Raw genomic sequence first — 19,034 nt, forward strand, 5'->3', positions numbered from 1 at the left:
ATACAGTCCCCATATGGGTGCTGCTTATAGCAGAGAAAGACCTCACCTAGCTCCTCCCATGCTGTCATTTCCAGTCGTGTTTCTTTGGCATCAAAGAGGTAAATGGAAGTGAAAAGAACGGTTCCTCTGTCTTCTGAGAAGACTATCAAGCCTTCATTGAAAATGGTGCCAATTCTCAAAAATTTTGGTGAGGTTGAGCCACACTGTGAGGAATGGAAGTTATTCAAATGTTTGTCCCTTTCCTTTCCTGTCATTGCACCTTCATTTTGAATGAATTTTGAGTTCTTTCCCTTCATGTTTTATCAATAAGTGTGAAGAGAAAAATCCCAAGTCCCACTGATGCATTTTCCTATGAACCTAAAGTTGCATCTTTTTCTCATAACATTGTCTTCATTTACGCATTCATTGATGCAAACATACCTAAAACAATTTGTAAATAAAGATGATGTGAATAAGGCACCCAAAAACCTAATTCTGTATTTTCTGCTAGGAGCAAAGGCTTAATTCAGTGTGTATGGTGAACTGAAATAACTAAGCTACAATAAAACTGAGAGCTGACTATATATTTTCAGTAGCTGTCAAGAAACTTATTAGAACAAACATATTGAATAATAAGAGCCTAAATAAAGTCAAAAGGTGCACAAAAATTTTGAAAGGGTAACTACCTGAACAAATATTTCTAAACATCTTTCTTCATTTAGAAAATTGACTGTGTGTGCCCCCCACCTTTTTTAAATAGACTGTTCTATGTTTGAAAGACAGCACCTTTCAGCCACTTTACTGAGTCTGTTTTGTGTTCATGATGTACAAACCTGTATGTGTTTATATGTATACAGATGCAGTTAACATCAGTTTCAGGTTGTTCAAAACATTTTATTTTTCTTCATGTTTGTTTTCCATGATATTCACCTGATGCTTTCCATTTTATTTCCAGGTGATCTTGTGAGAAAACTTGGTAAGTTTGTAACAACTCTTCACTCCAGTAACACTTCCAGTGACTGTTTCCACACTGTATTGAACATTCCCTGTCCTTCTATCATTACACCATCCATTGGCTCACTTTTCACGTGGATGGCCATTCACTTCTGTCCAGTTTTTGGATGTGAACCTCTTTCTTATTTCATCATTTCTGTTGTATTTCCCCTGTGTTCCATCATGACTCATTGCATCTTTTCTACCTTTCCTTCTTATCACATTGGCTTTGTCTGTCTTCCAGAGACTTCACAAATGGTATCATGATTTTCTGAGATGATGGGACTGAACTCATCAGCACGTGGTTACCATGCTCTCCTTGTTTTCTGAGAAATGTCAGTTAGTTTAGGACGTTTACAAGTGCCCAAGTTGAAGGGGACGATTACTCTGCCATTAATATTTCCCAATGCTTAAGAGAAAGAGGATTCCCAAATTAATAATGAAGCTTCTCCCTCATTGTCCTTTCAAAGATATAAAATCTGGTGCCATCCACTGGATAGTGTGAGATAGAGTCTCACTCTTTTACTATTCTTGAACAAATTATTCACATGTTCCAGTTCTACAAATATTTTGCAATAGATTCTTGTCTTTTCCCATATATATGTGGTATTTATACTTTGAAATTTTTATCAATGTTATTATTATTTGTGCAAAATGCAATGCCTTTTCAATAATTAAACAAATAGGTTATATCTTGAGGAAAATTGATAAAGGATATATCTCAATTTTCAGGTCTTTTTATGTGAATGACAATAATAGCTTTGTCCTAGGATGATTCCAAAATTTTTTTTCATAAAGCACTTCAATTTCAAAGTATAACATCTTCCTTTTCTAATGACATTTTTCAATTACATCTTGGTTTACAGACTGGATACTACTTGGGAACATATACTTTTAAGGCATTTAGCAGGCTTCATATGAATGCAGCCACAGATCAAATTTCTGACAGAGGCATACTTTCATTATATACTTTTGAATCACATTTAGTGTACCTATTTCATGTATTTGAGCATGTTTGTCATTTGTTATGGGCTTTAAAAAAAGAGCTGGAAAGCCCAATTCAAGACCAAATATTGATTCAGTTTTTCCCAAAGGAAGTTTTCATGTGGTAATTCCTTTGCAGAAAAGGATGAGGGAACTTAAAACAGCATTGTTTCTCATGAGTTACATGGCCTTTGGGACATTAGGTTCTAATTCTTAGAGAGGTGGAATCACTTTATTGAGTGAATAAATAATGAAAAGAAATTAAATTATTGTCATCTCTTCCTCACATTGTGCCTTCATTCGGTTTGACTGGTTATTTCTTCCTTTTATTTTTCAGATAAGGCTGAACAGGATAGAGGCAAGTCCCAATAATATTTCACACTTGGTAACTTGTAGTGTTTCATCTCTTGACTTCAGTCTTCAATTCTCAGTGATCAGCTTCCTCCACTGCAAGTAGATATGAATTTACATCGTTTTTGTCTCATTTTATCATCTTTTCAACTGAAGGGTTTCGTCTTCATGGGTTATTCAATGCTCCATTACTTTTGCTTTCATTTGTCCCATCTGTACAATTTATGCAGACATTCGCTCTTTGTAAAGTGTATACAAATATGAACTTAACTGTAAAATTTTGCAATTTTTAAGTTTCTGATCTGAAAGCTTAGTTCTTTGTATTTCTTTTCAATGAAAATTAGATTGATTTTTCATTGTATTTCACAGACAAAATTCAGAAAAAAATATTGTAAAGTATCATTGACATCCCTGTACTCCCCAGACACTTTTAAATGCCTGTTATCTTGATGTTTTAAACATATCCCACCTTTTCATCAAAAGTCATCAATGGTTTGCACTCTACAGTATTTCTACCATTCGAAGGTAATATTTTGCATGTCACCTTCTCTTATATCCCTCTCCTTTCTGGTCTATGAAAGCCTGAATAAAATCTGAAATGATTCATTGATGGAGGTCATCCTTACACTGCCTTAAAATCTGGGAGTACTACCCAGATATTTTTTTTCCTGAATTTTTTTTTATATCCATAGAGACTATTTTTCATTCTTACTTTTATTAACACAGTTGTTAATATGGACAGCTGCAATTACTTCAGCTAATTATGAAAGGATTTTATATTAGAAATGTTAAAAAGATAGTATGTATTTCTAACTTGAATATTTTATGTGAATGAAATCATAATCTCTGTTTTGTAATGTTCCATAAGATTTTTTCCATAAAACACAAAATTATTCATTAAAATTTAATATCCTATTCTTTTCTAAGGATATTTTTCAGTACACATTTGTTTTCAGGGGAAATTTATCTCTTTGATGCTTGCAGCAGAGTTCATGTAGTCATTGCTACAGATAATGTTTTGAACATATGGGTGATTTTTTTCTCTTCAGTTCCTCATCTCTCCTTAACAAATTCTGTTTGCATGGGTTCATATTTACATTTATTTGAGAAGGTGATCGAGATAAGATGAGCTTCTTTTTGGCATGAACTAAAATAGCAATTCACCAAAAATAAAGTTATATCATCATTTCATAAGAAAATGTTAATAGTGGTTCCTGCATTTTCCTAGAATTAGTTCAGTACACTCTAATTCACCCCTTGTGGATATTTTATGTGAGATGATGATTTATATTTAGTAGCAGCAAAGGACTTCATTAAAGTAACCAATGAAATCATAACAGCCCAAGTAGTGTCCAAATAATTCAAGAACATTTTCAAAAGGTAAACACCACTACCAATACACCTGAAATTGTTCCTCAAGTCAGTGTATAAGTTTGTTCTCTACATCTCTGACTCTATTTCTGCTTTGCAAATATGTTCATCTGTACTATTTTTGTGCATTCCACATGTAACTGATATCATATGATATTTGTTTTTCTCATTCTGACTTATTTCACTCCGTATGACAATCTCTAGGTCAATCCACAAAAAATATAGATCAATGAGGGAACGAAAGTCCAAAGATAAATCCAAGCATGTGGGACCTTAATTTTCTGAGCAGGGATCCACCTCATGTCCCTGCAGTGAAACCACAGAGTCTGAACTACTGAACTGTCAGGGAAATCTCCCTAATAATACCTTAAATAGCACTCTAGTGTTTGAATTGTGTTTGCATTTGATTCTGAAGAATACAGGCAATACAGTCCCCATATGGGTGCTGCTTATAGCAGAGAAAGACCTCACCTAGCTCCTCCCATGCTGTCATTTCCAGTCGTGTTTCTTTGGCATCAAAGAGGTAAATGGAAGTGAAAAGAACGGTTCCTCTGTCTTCTGAGAAGACTATCAAGCCTTCATTGAAAATGGTGCCAATTCTCAAAAATTTTGGTGAGGTTGAGCCACACTGTGAGGAATGGAAGTTATTCAAATGTTTGTCCCTTTCCTTTCCTGTCATTGCACCTTCATTTTGAATGAATTTTGAGTTCTTTCCCTTCATGTTTTATCAATAAGTGTGAAGAGAAAAATCCCAAGTCCCACTGATGCATTTTCCTATGAACCTAAAGTTGCATCTTTTTCTCATAACATTGTCTTCATTTACGCATTCATTGATGCAAACATACCTAAAACAATTTGTAAATAAAGATGATGTGAATAAGGCACCCAAAAACCTAATTCTGTATTTTCTGCTAGGAGCAAAGGCTTAATTCAGTGTGTATGGTGAACTGAAATAACTAAGCTACAATAAAACTGAGAGCTGACTATATATTTTCAGTAGCTGTCAAGAAACTTATTAGAACAAACATATTGAATAATAAGAGCCTAAATAAAGTCAAAAGGTGCACAAAAATTTTGAAAGGGTAACTACCTGAACAAATATTTCTAAACATCTTTCTTCATTTAGAAAATTGACTGTGTGTGCCCCCCACCTTTTTTAAATAGACTGTTCTATGTTTGAAAGACAGCACCTTTCAGCCACTTTACTGAGTCTGTTTTGTGTTCATGATGTACAAACCTGTATGTGTTTATATGTATACAGATGCAGTTAACATCAGTTTCAGGTTGTTCAAAACATTTTATTTTTCTTCATGTTTGTTTTCCATGATATTCACCTGATGCTTTCCATTTTATTTCCAGGTGATCTTGTGAGAAAACTTGGTAAGTTTGTAACAACTCTTCACTCCAGTAACACTTCCAGTGACTGTTTCCACACTGTATTGAACATTCCCTGTCCTTCTATCATTACACCATCCATTGGCTCACTTTTCACGTGGATGGCCATTCACTTCTGTCCAGTTTTTGGATGTGAACCTCTTTCTTATTTCATCATTTCTGTTGTATTTCCCCTGTGTTCCATCATGACTCATTGCATCTTTTCTACCTTTCCTTCTTATCACATTGGCTTTGTCTGTCTTCCAGAGACTTCACAAATGGTATCATGATTTTCTGAGATGATGGGACTGAACTCATCAGCACGTGGTTACCATGCTCTCCTTGTTTTCTGAGAAATGTCAGTTAGTTTAGGACGTTTACAAGTGCCCAAGTTGAAGGGGACGATTACTCTGCCATTAATATTTCCCAATGCTTAAGAGAAAGAGGATTCCCAAATTAATAATGAAGCTTCTCCCTCATTGTCCTTTCAAAGATATAAAATCTGGTGCCATCCACTGGATAGTGTGAGATAGAGTCTCACTCTTTTACTATTCTTGAACAAATTATTCACATGTTCCAGTTCTACAAATATTTTGCAATAGATTCTTGTCTTTTCCCATATATATGTGGTATTTATACTTTGAAATTTTTATCAATGTTATTATTATTTGTGCAAAATGCAATGCCTTTTCAATAATTAAACAAATAGGTTATATCTTGAGGAAAATTGATAAAGGATATATCTCAATTTTCAGGTCTTTTTATGTGAATGACAATAATAGCTTTGTCCTAGGATGATTCCAAAATTTTTTTTCATAAAGCACTTCAATTTCAAAGTATAACATCTTCCTTTTCTAATGACATTTTTCAATTACATCTTGGTTTACAGACTGGATACTACTTGGGAACATATACTTTTAAGGCATTTAGCAGGCTTCATATGAATGCAGCCACAGATCAAATTTCTGACAGAGGCATACTTTCATTATATACTTTTGAATCACATTTAGTGTACCTATTTCATGTATTTGAGCATGTTTGTCATTTGTTATGGGCTTTAAAAAAAGAGCTGGAAAGCCCAATTCAAGACCAAATATTGATTCAGTTTTTCCCAAAGGAAGTTTTCATGTGGTAATTCCTTTGCAGAAAAGGATGAGGGAACTTAAAACAGCATTGTTTCTCATGAGTTACATGGCCTTTGGGACATTAGGTTCTAATTCTTAGAGAGGTGGAATCACTTTATTGAGTGAATAAATAATGAAAAGAAATTAAATTATTGTCATCTCTTCCTCACATTGTGCCTTCATTCGGTTTGACTGGTTATTTCTTCCTTTTATTTTTCAGATAAGGCTGAACAGGATAGAGGCAAGTCCCAATAATATTTCACACTTGGTAACTTGTAGTGTTTCATCTCTTGACTTCAGTCTTCAATTCTCAGTGATCAGCTTCCTCCACTGCAAGTAGATATGAATTTACATCGTTTTTGTCTCATTTTATCATCTTTTCAACTGAAGGGTTTCGTCTTCATGGGTTATTCAATGCTCCATTACTTTTGCTTTCATTTGTCCCATCTGTACAATTTATGCAGACATTCGCTCTTTGTAAAGTGTATACAAATATGAACTTAACTGTAAAATTTTGCAATTTTTAAGTTTCTGATCTGAAAGCTTAGTTCTTTGTATTTCTTTTCAATGAAAATTAGATTGATTTTTCATTGTATTTCACAGACAAAATTCAGAAAAAAATATTGTAAAGTATCATTGACATCCCTGTACTCCCCAGACACTTTTAAATGCCTGTTATCTTGATGTTTTAAACATATCCCACCTTTTCATCAAAAGTCATCAATGGTTTGCACTCTACAGTATTTCTACCATTCGAAGGTAATATTTTGCATGTCACCTTCTCTTATATCCCTCTCCTTTCTGGTCTATGAAAGCCTGAATAAAATCTGAAATGATTCATTGATGGAGGTCATCCTTACACTGCCTTAAAATCTGGGAGTACTACCCAGATATTTTTTTTCCTGAATTTTTTTTTATATCCATAGAGACTATTTTTCATTCTTACTTTTATTAACACAGTTGTTAATATGGACAGCTGCAATTACTTCAGCTAATTATGAAAGGATTTTATATTAGAAATGTTAAAAAGATAGTATGTATTTCTAACTTGAATATTTTATGTGAATGAAATCATAATCTCTGTTTTGTAATGTTCCATAAGATTTTTTCCATAAAACACAAAATTATTCATTAAAATTTAATATCCTATTCTTTTCTAAGGATATTTTTCAGTACACATTTGTTTTCAGGGGAAATTTATCTCTTTGATGCTTGCAGCAGAGTTCATGTAGTCATTGCTACAGATAATGTTTTGAACATATGGGTGATTTTTTTCTCTTCAGTTCCTCATCTCTCCTTAACAAATTCTGTTTGCATGGGTTCATATTTACATTTATTTGAGAAGGTGATCGAGATAAGATGAGCTTCTTTTTGGCATGAACTAAAATAGCAATTCACCAAAAATAAAGTTATATCATCATTTCATAAGAAAATGTTAATAGTGGTTCCTGCATTTTCCTAGAATTAGTTCAGTACACTCTAATTCACCCCTTGTGGATATTTTATGTGAGATGATGATTTATATTTAGTAGCAGCAAAGGACTTCATTAAAGTAACCAATGAAATCATAACAGCCCAAGTAGTGTCCAAATAATTCAAGAACATTTTCAAAAGGTAAACACCACTACCAATACACCTGAAATTGTTCCTCAAGTCAGTGTATAAGTTTGTTCTCTACATCTCTGACTCTATTTCTGCTTTGCAAATATGTTCATCTGTACTATTTTTGTGCATTCCACATGTAACTGATATCATATGATATTTGTTTTTCTCATTCTGACTTATTTCACTCCGTATGACAATCTCTAGGTCAATCCACAAAAAATATAGATCAATGAGGGAACGAAAGTCCAAAGATAAATCCAAGCATGTGGGACCTTAATTTTCTGAGCAGGGATCCACCTCATGTCCCTGCAGTGAAACCACAGAGTCTGAACTACTGAACTGTCAGGGAAATCTCCCTAATAATACCTTAAATAGCACTCTAGTGTTTGAATTGTGTTTGCATTTGATTCTGAAGAATACAGGCAATACAGTCCCCATATGGGTGCTGCTTATAGCAGAGAAAGACCTCACCTAGCTCCTCCCATGCTGTCATTTCCAGTCGTGTTTCTTTGGCATCAAAGAGGTAAATGGAAGTGAAAAGAACGGTTCCTCTGTCTTCTGAGAAGACTATCAAGCCTTCATTGAAAATGGTGCCAATTCTCAAAAATTTTGGTGAGGTTGAGCCACACTGTGAGGAATGGAAGTTATTCAAATGTTTGTCCCTTTCCTTTCCTGTCATTGCACCTTCATTTTGAATGAATTTTGAGTTCTTTCCCTTCATGTTTTATCAATAAGTGTGAAGAGAAAAATCCCAAGTCCCACTGATGCATTTTCCTATGAACCTAAAGTTGCATCTTTTTCTCATAACATTGTCTTCATTTACGCATTCATTGATGCAAACATACCTAAAACAATTTGTAAATAAAGATGATGTGAATAAGGCACCCAAAAACCTAATTCTGTATTTTCTGCTAGGAGCAAAGGCTTAATTCAGTGTGTATGGTGAACTGAAATAACTAAGCTACAATAAAACTGAGAGCTGACTATATATTTTCAGTAGCTGTCAAGAAACTTATTAGAACAAACATATTGAATAATAAGAGCCTAAATAAAGTCAAAAGGTGCACAAAAATTTTGAAAGGGTAATTACCTGAACAAATATTTCTAAACATCTTTCTTCATTTAGAAAATTGACTGTGTGTGCCCCCCACCTTTTTTAAATAGACTGTTCTATGTTTGAAAGACAGCACCTTTCAGCCACTTTACTGAGTCTGTTTTGTGTTCATGATGTACAAACCTGTATGTGTTTATATGTATACAGATGCAGTTAACATCAGTTTCAGGTTGTTCAAAACATTTTATTTTTCTTCATGTTTGTTTTCCATGATATTCACCTGACGCTTTCCATTTTATTTCCAGGTGATCTGAGAAAACTTGGTAAGTTTGTAACAACTCTTCACTCCAGTAACACTTCCAGTGACTGTTTCCACACTGTATTGAACATTCCCTGTCCTTCTATCATTACACCATCCATTGGCTCACTTTTCACGTGGATGGCCATTCACTTCTGTCCAGTTCTTGCCTGGAAAGTCCCTTGGACGGAGGAGCCTGGTAGGCTGCAGTCCATGGGGTCGCTAAGAGTCGGACACGGCTGAGCGACTTCACTTTCACTTTTCACTTTCATGCGCAGGAGAAGGAAATGGCAACCCACTCCAGTGTTCTTGCCTGGAGAATCCCAGGGACGGGGGAGCCTGGCGGGCTGCCGTCTATGGGGTCGCACAGAGTCGGACACGACTTGAAAAGACTTAGCAGCAGCAGCAGTTTTGGATATGAACCTCCTTATTATTTCATCATTTCTGTTGTATTTCCCCTATGTTCCACCATTACTCATTGCATCTTTTCTCCCTTTCCTTCTTATCACATTGGCTTTGTCTGTCTTCCAGAGACTTCCCAAATTGTATCACGATTTTCTGAGATGATGGGACTGAACTCATCAGCACTCGTTACCATGCTCTCCTTGTTTTCTGAGAAATGTCAGTTAGTTTAGGATGTTTACAAGTGCCCAAGTTGAAGGGGGTGATTACTCTACCGTTAATATTTCCCGATGCTTAAGAGAAAGAGGATTCCCAATTTAATAATGAAGTTTCTCCCTCCACTGTCCTGTCAAAGATCTTATAAAATCTGGTGCCATCCACTGGATAGTGAGAGATAGAGTCTCACTCTTTTACTATTCTTTAACAAATTACTCAAATATTCCAGTTCTACAAATATTTTACAGTGTTTTCTTGTCTTTCCCCCATCTATATGTAGCGTTTATATTTTGAAATTTTTATCAATGTTATTATTATTATTTGTGCAAACTGCAATGCCTTTTCAATAATTAATCCAGGAGGTTATATCTTAAGGAATTGATAAATTATATGTCTCAATTTTCAGGTCTTTTTATGTGAATGACAATAATAGCTGTTGTCCTAGGATGATTCCAAAAATTTCTTCATATGGCACTTCAAATTTCAAAGTATGACATCTTCCTTTTCTAATGACATTTTTCAATTACATCTTGGTTTACAGACTGGATACTACTTGGGAACATATACTTTTAAGGCATTTAGCAGGCTTCATATGAATGCAGCCACAGATCAAATTTCTGACAGAGGCATACTTTCATTATATACTTTTGAATCACATTTACTGTACCTATTTCATGTATTTGAGCATGTTTGTCATTTGTTATGGGCTTTAAAAAAAGAGCTGGAAAGCCCAATTCAAGACCAAATATTGATTCAGTTTTTCCCAAAGGAAGTTTTCATGTGGTAATTCCTTTGCAGAAAAGGATGAGGGAACTTAAAACAGCATTGTTTCTCATGAGTTACATGGCCTTTGGGACATTAGGTTCTAATTCTTAGAGAGGTGGAATCACTTTATTGAGTGAATAAATAATGAAAAGAAATTAAATTATTGTCATCTCTTCCTCACATTGTGCCTTCATTCGGTTTGACTGGTTGTTTCTTCCTTTTATTTTTCAGATAAGGCTGAACGAGATAGAGGCAAGTCCCAATATTTCACACTTGGTACCTTGTAATGTTTCATCTCTTTTTTTGACTTTGGTCTTCAATTCTCAGTGATCATCTTCCTCCACTGCAAAGTATATATGAATTTACATCATTTTTGTCTCATTTTATCATTTCAACTAAAGGGTTTCGTCTTCATGGGTTATTCAATGCTCCATTACTTTTGCTTTCATTTGTCCCATCTGTACAATTTATGCAGACTACTTTTTGTGAAGTGTATACAAACATGAACTTAACTGTAAAATTTTGCAATTTTTAAGTTTCTGATCTGAAAGCTTAGTTCTTTGTATTTCTTTTCAATGAAAATTAGATTGATTTTTCATTGTATTTCACAGACAAAATTCAGAAAAAAATGTTATTAAGTATTTTTGACATCCCTGTACTCCCCAAACACTTTAAAATGCCTGTTATCTTGATGTTTTAAAGATAGCCCACCTTTTCATCAATATATCATCATTGCTTTGCACTCTATAGTATTTCTACCATTCTAAGCAATATTTTGCATGTCACCTTCTCCCATATCCCTCTCTTTTCTCATCTTTGAAAGCCTGAATAGAATCTAAAATGATTCATTGATGAAGGTCATCCTTACACTGCCCTAAAATCTGGGACTAGTACCCAGATTTTTTTTTCCTGAAATTTTTTTGTATCCAAAGAGTGTAATTTTCATTCTTACTTTTATTAACACAGTTGTTAACATGGAGAACTGCAATTACTTAAACTATTTGTGAAAAGATTTGATATTGTTAGAAATGTTAAAAAATAGTGCATATTTCTAACTTGAATGTTTTATGTGAATGAAATCATAATCTCTGTTTTATAATGTTCCATAAGATTTTTTCCATAAAACACAAAATTAGTCATTAAAATTTAATATCCTATTTCTTCTAAGGACATTTTTCAGTATACATTTGTTTTCCTAGGAAATTTATCTCTTTGATGCATGCTGCAGAGTTCATATAGTCATTGCTACCTATAATGTTTTGAACATAATGTTTTTTCTCTTTGGTTCCTCATCTCTCCTTAACAAATTCTGTTTGCATGGGTTCATATTTACATTTATTTGAGGAGGTGATGAAGGTTATATGAGCTTCTTTTTGGCATGAACTAAAATAGCAATTCACCAAAAATAAAGTTATATCATCATTTCATAAGAAAATGTTAATAGTGGTTCCTGCATTTTCCTAGAATTAGTTCAGTACACTCTAATTCACTCCTTATGGATATTTTATGTGAGACGATGTTTTATATTTAGTAGCAGCAAAAGACTTTATTAAAAGTAACCAATGAAATCATAACAGCCCAAGTAGTGTCCAAATAATTCAAGAACATTTTCAAAAGGTAACCACCACTACCAATATACTTGACATTTTTCCTAAAGTTGGCAAGATTCTTCATTTTCCTCATTTAATTTATGATCAGCACCAAAGAAAGCTGTCAGCTACTTAGGCACATTGTATATACCTGCATATATTTGTGTGTGTCAGTGTTTGTTTAAATCCTGTTACATTTATAATTGTATGTAAATTTTTCACTAGATTTAGTTTCCCTTGACCTTTCATCCTATTAAACTTGCTTTTTCTCTTAATTTTTCTGGTGATCTTTTGGAAAAAATAGGTAAATATCCCTGAAGACACTTTTGTTCCAACAAGCTTTAAACAACCACATTTTTGGTTATCATTCTCTCTCTTTTATCATTCTCTCTCTCTCTCTTTTTTATCTATATGCCATCTTTTGACTTGGGGCTTCCCTGATAGCTCAGACGGTGAACAATCTGCCTGCGGCGCAGGAGACCCAGGTTAGATCTGTGGGTAGGAAATATCCCCTGGAGGAGGAAATGGTACCCCACTCCAGTATTCTTGCCTGGAAAATCCCATGGACAGAGGAACCTGGTAGGCTACAGCCCACAGAGTCACAAAAGGATTGGACATGACTGAGCCACTAACACTTTACTTTTACTTCATCTTTTGGCTCACAATGTATCTCATTATCTACTCTTTTCTCCTCAATGTTTCTCTCCATCTATTAGCCTAGACCTGTGTAAGTTTTTCTCAGTATATCCTATTTCATTTCCTATGTTCCTTCCCTGTCTTTTTCTGTCATCCAGCACCTTCTCAGTTTCACTATGAATTTTGTGAGATGAAGGGGATGAGACTGAGGGGTACACTGTTTACATTCTGTATTTATTTTCTGGTACACTTTCAATAACTTAGTCTTTCTCTCATGTATTCAAAGTTCAGGTGGCCATTAATATACCGTGGATACCTCCCCAAGCTTTATGAGATAAGACCACACTTGATGAGTGAATTTTCTCCAACTCTTGTCTTTTTGAAGACTGTTTAAATTTAGGTATAACTCATAAATACAGTGTGGACTTTAGGCTCACACATCCAATGCCCTTGACAACTCACTAATCTTCCCTCAGGTACAGATATTTTGCATACCCTTTCCTGGGTATATTTTCCCTCATACCACAGTAATTTTTCTGTCTTTCTCTTGCATTTTATTAATATAATTATTGATGTGGCAAGCAGCAATAATTTTGAAGTGTTTGTAGAAGGACTCTGTATACTGAGCAAGATTGTTTACAACTTATTTCTCCATTTTGAAGTTTTATGTGAATGCCACGAGAGGCTAGAGCTCTAGGGTACCCCTAAATGTCTTTTTTAATGAAACATTAATGTAACCATTAAAAGTTTAACATCCTTCCTTTTATAATGATATTTCTCAGCTATATTTTTGGTTACAGATTCAGTGTAAGTAGGGAATACATGTCTTTAATGCATGAAGCATGCTTCATAGGACTACTGCTACTGACGGAGTTTTAGCTAGATGGGTGCTTTTGTTGTAGGTTTCCTCATGACTTCCTAAGTAGCTTAAATACTCATGTATGTGTGCACGTTTGGATTGTATTCTAACAAAAAGAAAAGGTCCAATGAAATACATATGATTTATGTTGCTTATCTCAGAAGTCTTATTCTATCTCACAGTGTCATTTTCCATCTTTATAATTTTTGCATCAAGTGGTGTGTGTGTGTGTGTGTATGAAATATAGCATTGCTCCTGTTTGACAATATGTCCTTCAGAAATTTTTGCTTCCAATTAAAATTATTGGCCACTTTGAAACTTGGAATGAACTATGAAAAGATTACAAATTTCTGTTCTCTTTGCATCAGATGTAGCCAATATTTTTATGGTTTTATAGTTGTTTTATTTTCTTTAGTATCACCCTAATAGTCATTTTAAACTTGACACACTTCTTTTTTAGTCAAAAATTTCAATTATAATTCTGTTTTCAAAGGAGGAGATGATATTTAGGAATATGTTTCCTTAATGCATGTAACAGGATTCATTGCTATTGTTATACATTTTTTGAAAAATGAACGTTTTTCTCTTTGCTTCCTCATCTCTCTTTAAAAAAAAAAAAAAAAAAAACCTTTGGAGTATAGTTCCTTTACAATATTGTGTTGGTTTCTACTGTACAGCATAGGGAATCAACTATGCATGCATGCTAAGTCACTTCAGTCGTGTCCGAATCAACTATATGTATATACATTTCCTCACTTTTGATTTCCTTCCTATTTAGGTCACCACAGAGCATTGAGTAGAGTTCCCTCTGCTATACAATAGGTTTCCATTATCTATGGGAGCTTAGTTTAATATACATAAAATTATGGCTGAAATAAAGAACAAGGCAAGACAATGTATAATCGATACATGACACAGATTTTAAGTGCTGTTAACATTTAGCAAATGTAAATATTGCCTTTAAGAAGAATAGAGATTTTCCAAATTTTCTAACACTCATTTTATTCATTTTAGTCAGTGGCCAAAGGAAAATTTAAGACCCGAGGATGATAAACTATGCCATATGAAGGGTTGTTAGAAGATAAGAAGATTGCTTAATTAGCCACATAATGATAGCTTTAAAAGCCGACAATTTATTTTAAAATGTAAAGACCTATTTGATAAGGAATATTTTTCCTGCTCTTAGCAGGATATGATATGATATTTTAATTTCCTTAAGATAATACAAACATTTAAGAATAATATTGAATATCTTCCTTTTTTAGGTATTGATATAATTAAGCATGGACTTCCCAGGTGGTTCTAGTGGTAAAGAGCCTGTCTGCCAATGAAATAGACATTTTGTTTTATTTTGCATTCCCTTGTCACCGTCATATTATTTTTTTTTAAATAAATTTACTTATTTTAATTGGAGACTAGTTACTTTACAATACTGTTGTGGTTTTTGCCATACATCGACATGAATCAGCCACAGGTGTGCATTTTTTGATTATCACTATACATTTTTAAAAAAATAAGCACTTTTTCTCTTTGCTTTTTCATCTCTTTTTAACTTGTTCTCTTGTGTATAATTGTGAGTTTGCAGTTAATTCTGAAAAATGTAGGAAGTCTAATACAGGACTAGTGATGGACATTGTTTATCCAAGAAATCCTTTCTGTCTCCTTCTCCAGAGTCATTTCCTGTCTTGATTCCTTTGACACCAAGGGGTGAATGAAAGTAAAACACTCTTTTCCCTGATTTCTGGAAATGTCTTCAGATCTTACAGAAAATGAGGTCATGTTGAACCAAAGGCTAAAGTATGGCAGTATTTTAAAATCTTTTTTATTTCTTCCTCACATTGGATCATCATTTTGAATGTATATTGAGCTTTTTTTTTTTTTTAATGTGGAGAAGAAAGTGTCAAGTCCCCAATGTCAAGGCAACTTCTTTGCCTATGTAGTCATGGATTCATTCTTTTTTGGTATCTTTGTCTTCAAGTCTCTATGCATGCTTTTATGTGGCTTTGTCTCAGTATTTTGTCCTTCTAACTGAAATTCATCATTTTTATTTCTCATTCAATTTCTCTCATTATGATTTCTTTAATTTTTTGTTTTTTAATTTTTATGATTTCTTTAATTTTTTGTTTCAACTGGCATAAACAGACCGTTCCTGCCATGTAAATTTATTAACCATACATTTCTAAAGTATTGGCATTCTCAGAGACTATTTTGAAAGCTTTTCCCACATGTGCCCAGGTCATTTGATTTCAATTTCCATATGCTGCATCTAGAGCATCATTTCCTTACTTTCATGTGATTTAATTAAGATGAACTTCATTTAGTCTTGAATTTAAATAGAAATCTGTATTTGAAGAAGTTATAGTTTACTCAGTCGCTGAGAACTTTGTGAAAAGAAACACTCAGGAAACTAACATGATATTTTTCTATTAGCAGTGATTCAGATTCTTTTAATTCAGTGAGTGTGGCTATTGTGTACAACAAACACTACCAAAATAATAAGCATTGACTCTAAATTTAGTACCAGTCAAGGAACTTATGAAGGCTAACCTCCAAGAAATAGAAATTTAAACAATTTGAGTCAAGATAATTTTATAAAATAATAATTGGAAGAAATAATGATTTTTTTCCAATACAGAAAGTTCACTCATTTTTCTCCTTTTCATTTTTTAAAGAAATTCTTTGCAAAAAAAGAAATTGCATAAAAGCATGATGTCAGAAATATTTTTTAAAAGTTATCATTATTACTACTGTTCGTAATGTTTTTCCTAAGTAGATTCATTCAGTTTTTTCTTTTCTAATCTTAACCAATATTCTCCTGAAAAGGGTAGCTTTCAGCTGCGGTTTGTATATATGTGTGTGCTGGCACGTGTGTGTGTATTCTGTGGATTGGCCTGCATCCTGGTACATTTAACATTGCATGTGAATTTTCATCAAATGTGTATATTCTTTCTTTTCTGTTCTCTAACACTTATTTGGATCTTTTCATTTTATTTTTCTGACCAGCTTTTGAAAAAATTTGGTAAATTTCTCTGACAAGATTTTTACTCCAATAAGACTCTAAATGACTGCTTCCACTGAGTCTTTCACATTCCCTTTCCTTTTATCTATACACCATCTTTTGGCATGCCCTAGCATTCAATGTCTGTTATTTTCTCTTATTTTGTTTCACAAACATCATCCTTATTAAGTTGTCTCAATTACTGCTTTTCTACCCTCTAGCCTTATTCTTTTCCATCCCTTTATTTTTTCAGAACACACACTCCTTCTCTATAAACACTGCCTTCTTTTATTCTGTAGAGTTTCACCATAGTCTCCATGTGAATGTTGTGAAACAAAAGGGAAGAGACTGATGGGTACATGATTACACTTTGCATATATTTTCTGAAAACTGTCTACTGTTAGTGCATGTGCCATATATTCAAAGGCCATTACTATGCAGTTGCTATCTGCCCAAACCTTAGGAGATGAGAGCTAAGACTGCATTCTTTCTCAGTGACGGTTCTTGGCCATGGTCCTTTTAAGGACTATGTAAACTCAGATATCCTTCATGGTTCCAGTGTGGTTTCAGGCTCCCTCTTCCTCTGCCTTTGATCATATCACCCAATGCCCTAAATAACAAACATTTAATGGTATTCCCTGGGCCTATTTTCTGTCATGCTATAGTAATGGTTCCGATTTTTTCTTGCATTTTTATTCTGACATTATTATTAATTTAGCAAACTGCTCTTATTTTTAGATTTTGGTAGAAGAATTTTTAATTTAAGGAAACATACAACACATTTCCCAATATTGAAATGTTATGTGAATGCCATGAGAAACTATAGTCATATGATACTTCTAAAAGATTTTTTCATAATACAATGATATAAACATCCAAAGTTTAACATCCTTGATTTCCTAATGATGGCTTTCAATCGTGTTGTGTTTACAGGTTTAATGAACCTAGAAATATACCTCTTCTATATACTGAGCAGCCTTCATAGGACTACAGTTACAGATACTATTTTAGAATGACCGGTGCTTTTACTGAAGGCTTCTTTGTGTGCGTGGGTGCGTGTGTGCTTGGCCACTTCAGTTGTTCCTGACTCTTTCTGATCCTATGGCCCACATCCCTCTAGACCCCTCTGTCCATGGGGTTCTCCAGGCAAGAATACTGAAGTGGATTGCCATGCTCTCATCCAGGGGATCTTCCCAACCCAGGGATTGAACCCATGTCACTTATGTCTCCTGCATTGGCAGGTGGGTTCTTTAAGTTTAGGGCCACCTGAGAAGCCGTAGGCTTCTTTGTGCTCAGTTGCTCAGTCGGTTCCAACTCGTTGCAACCCCATGGACTGTAGCCCGCCAGTCTCCTCTGTCCATGGAATTTTCTTTATGACTTGCTAAATATGATTGCAGTCATGAAATTAAAAGACACTTACTCCTTGGAAGGAAAGTTATGACCAACCTAGATAGCATATTAAAAAGCAGAGACATTACTTTGCCAACAAAGGTCCATCTGGTCAAGGCTATGGTTTTTCCATTGGTCATGTATGGATGTGAGAGTGGGACTGTGAAGAAAGCTGAGCGCCAAAAAATTGATGATTTTGCACTATGATTGTGGAGAAGACTCTTGAGAGTCCCTTGGACTGCAAGGAGATCCAACCAGTCCATCCTAAAGATCAATCTTGGTTGTTCATTGGAAGGACTGATGCTGAAGCTGAAACTCCAGTACTTTGTCCACCTCATGTGAAGAGTTGACTCATTGGAAAAGACCCTGATGCTGGGAGGGATTGGGGGCAGGAGGAGAAGGGGACAACAGAGGATGAGATGGCTGGATGGCATCACCGACTTGATGGACACAGTTTTGAGTAGACTCCAGGAGTTGGTGATGGACAGGGTGACCTGGGGTGCTGCGATTCATGGGGTCGCAAAGAGTCAGACACGACTGAGTGACTGAACTGAAAAATGAGACTCATGTATGTGTGCTTTTTTCCACTCCACTCTGAAAAAAAGAGGTCTACTAAAAGATGAATGATTGATAGTTTGCCCTAATAGTCCTATTCTACTTCTTCTGGTTGAGTCATTATCTGTCTTTGCTACATTTGCTCCAGGAGTTGGAGGTGGGAGTGGTGGGTTGTAATACAGCATTGCCCCTGACTGTAGGATGCCTTCTGAAGCATCACCTTTCCGCCTCCTAAAATGTTGGTCAATTTGACATATGGGGTAAACTATAGAAGGGTTTCAAATTTCTGCGCTCCTTTTTTGACATTGGGCCTGCATTTTGATGAAATACTTTTTTCCCTCTTTTTTTTTTTTCAGATAAGATTAAACAGGAAAAAGGCAAGTCAAAAAATTTGTTTGCATGTTCTTAGCTGTTGTTTCATTTGCTACTTGCACCTTAAAAAAAAGTTATGTCATTTTCTGTTACCTAACTTTCATCCTTTCCCATTCTTTC

This window comes from Dama dama, chromosome 7 (assembly GCF_033118175.1).
Source record: "Dama dama isolate Ldn47 chromosome 7, ASM3311817v1, whole genome shotgun sequence".
NCBI classification, from domain to species: Eukaryota; Metazoa; Chordata; class Mammalia; order Artiodactyla; family Cervidae; genus Dama; species Dama dama.